Source organism: Neltuma alba, unplaced genomic scaffold, assembly GCF_004799145.2.
Source record: "Neltuma alba isolate B1F8T4 unplaced genomic scaffold, ASM479914v2 tig00001315_pilon, whole genome shotgun sequence".
Lineage (NCBI taxonomy): Eukaryota > Viridiplantae > Streptophyta > Magnoliopsida > Fabales > Fabaceae > Neltuma > Neltuma alba.
In genome coordinates, this window is record NW_021632415.1 from 1 (window position 1) to 3232 (window position 3232).

At 35.1% G+C, this 3232-nt stretch overlaps 1 pseudogene; it reads right to left on the bottom strand.

The window, feature by feature from the left end:
- Nucleotides 1–809: 809 nt before the first annotated feature.
- LOC114755105 (benzyl alcohol O-benzoyltransferase-like) lies at nt 810–2167 on the bottom strand (annotated as a pseudogene).
- Between the last annotated feature and the right edge of the window lie 1065 nt (nt 2168–3232).

Below are 3232 nucleotides of genomic sequence, written 5' to 3' on the forward strand. Positions count from 1 at the left end.
TTTTTTTTTATATTGTATGCATATAATGTTATATTTAATTTAATTATTACATACCAGTCCAACCAAACGGTCTAACTAATCCGACCATTTGAATCATAACCCGCAAGTCTTTTGGCTTTATGTCCGATTCGGCTTATAAAAAATTGTTATATATATATATATATATATAGAGAGAGAGAGAGAGAGAGAGAGAGAAGTTAGTACATAATTCAACAAACACCACGCTAGGTCGAACACAAACCCATCCACTTGATAAGGCATGAACTTGATAACATATACTCCCCGTGCTCTTTATAAGAGCCTAATAACCGAATTATACAGTTGAAGATAACAATTAAAATTAGTTAAAAGTAATAAATAAGAAAAATGAACTTTCTTTTTTTTGGAAAACATGCCCTTATTTATGAGGGGCAAGTAAAAACAATATATAAAAGAGAATGTAGTATATCAAGTTGCCAACCCTTTGATTAAAGTAATATATAAAATTAATTAGGAACAAAAATTGTAAAAACACATTAAATGTCTAAACAACCAAGATCTTATGAAAAAAAGAACTAAAGCAATTTAAATTTCATGCTACCAGAGGGAGTATGGTATGTTACCTATAAAACACAAACACCTGTCTTAAAATATAATTTGACTTCCAAACACTTTTAAAATGCAATTTGACCCCACCAAATTAAACATAATTTATATTAGAGTTTTTGTTGATTCTTGGATCTCCTGCGGGACACCATTAACTAAACAATCCAACTCTTTGGTAAATCTCTCCATGCATTCCAGTGGCAAGCAAATAGGCACCACCCTACCTGCGTCTCCTTTACTATTTTTATATCCAACGTAAGCAGTTAATCCTTGAAATGACTCAAGAAGAGTCTTTGCAATACCAGCATACACTGCTTTGCCCCACCCAAAATCAACATCTCTGAATCCAAGATAGCTCAAATCTGATGCCACACATGATCTTAATGTTCCACAAAATTTTGGTCGTTTCGTGGCTATCAAATCAGCCGTGGAGTGAAAATACTCCCATTTACTTCAGCCTTCGCTTTCCTAACTAACTCCAAAGCATATCCTAATGGACTCTCAAAAGGCTTTCCAGCAGTTGAGGTTGCAGTTGGACACACTGAAGCATTGCCATAATAACCTTTCGGTAATGGCGGGTTTAGTTTGGGTCCGAAACGTGCGTTAACGATGAACATCATGCGAACATCTTTGTGTGGATCAAGTTGTAAAGCTTTTGTTCGACAACGCCAAAGGCAAGCCGTGACAACCTCAAATGAGGAGGATTGACGCAGGTGGTCGGGGAGTAATCTACGAAGGGAAGAGATCTCAGTGGGTCCGAAGAAGAAAGATCGAAGAATGGTGTTTGTGGATGGATTTGTGGTGTCGATCATTTCTTCATCATACTCATGATGAGTACAAGTAATACGTGGTGGGTCTCTCGCATTTAGAAATTCTCTGTTCCACAATGGTTGAATCGAAGGTTCAGTTGCGCCATTAGCAAATTCAGCAACGGAGTTCATGACTTGGACTATGCCAGGTCCATCACATAAACAATGATTCATGCGAAGACCAAAGATGAAACCACCACACTTGAGGCGTGTCACCTCCAATTTGTGAAATATAAAGAAATAAGGTTAATAAAAGGTGAGACGTGTGTGGGATTTGGGGTGTCACCTGCCCCCTCTGCTATTTAGAAAATAGCGTGTGCAAAACCTGAATAAGCAAGATGGGACAGGATTTCATCAGAACCAGGAGGGGAGTAAAGAAGATCTTGGAAGCATGGAAATGGAGGTTGAAGATCATCACCGAACTGTTGAAGTGTGACATCAGCATCAGCTTCAATGAACATAACACCTTCTTCATTACAATCCACCATAAGTTTTTGATCATCACCTTCCCTGAGTCTTCCTGCCAATGGATAGTAAAATACAAGTGTTTGAGCCAATGCATCTCTGATGACTTTGACTGGGTCCTTCCCTGCCATGGAAGCTTCAGAAAGATAAAAGTGTATAAATGGAATTTGGATGCGTAAAAATTGTTGGTCATCTAAGTCAGACAAAGGCTTGATCTCATGAGGAGTAGCCTTTGCCAGCGATATAATCTCCGGCTTCCGCCTTCTCACTGCGAAAACGAGATCAGAAGGAGATGGTTGTGCTGCCATGGAGAAGATGAAGAACAGAAAGAGAAATAATTGCAATTGCTTTTGTGTTTCCTCTGGATGGAGCTTAAATTTATAAGTACAAGGGAATCACTGTTAACAATGACAAAGGAAGGTGAATCACTACCAAAAGAAATTGACTTTAGTTACTGCTGAAAATCAAAAAGTTACCGTGGAAGACAGCCAAATCATGCCATAGCTATTGTCGCTTAAATTTAACAACGGTGACAAAAAGAGTCATTACTGAAAGATATTTTCAGTGGCAACATGTTGAGTCACCGCTTAAAGCTTCTTTCCTTGGCAACATTAGAAATCGCGGCTAAAAGTCTTACTTTTGAAAATTGACCTTCAACAATGACTCTAAAAAGTTTGCTGCTGGCAACATTTTGTGTCGCTGCTGAAAACCATTACTAAAAGTCTTTTTTCTTTTTTTAATGATAATACATTCATGTTAAAAATTTAATTTAATAATATCATTTATAAATATGATAAAAAGTACTGTCTTTATTTACCTTGTATAAATGTGACCAAAGGAGTATAAAGAAAGAATTTTCAATTTTTCCCATTAAAAATTAAAAAGTTTAGTTACAAATTTTTAATATATTAATATAAAATTATAAAACTTGAACGTGAACTTCCTAAAAAATGAATACTAGCTCAAGTCTTAATTATAAGACTTTATTTGTAATCTACAAATAAGGTTTCATAATTAGAACAGAAGGTAATATATTACTTAGTTTTTTTTTTCAATTTCTATATTAAAGCTTTGAACATCAATATATTGCAAATTTGTTACACATCAATATCAAATTTTAATTTGGAAAGTTATTATAAAATTTTTGTGTCAATGTCAAATAATAGTGAAACAATTTCTTCAAACAAGCTCCCTGTGAAAATATTAAAATAAAAGTTTAAAGATGCATGATTAATGCATGGACTCAGATATAATATTATTGTTCGCACCGCAAGTGCACAGGTCGTCACAAGTAATAAAGTGATGAATAGAGTATTATTCCCACGAGGATTTGGTTATAAAACCCGGTCAAGTATTAATTATCATACTTTCGT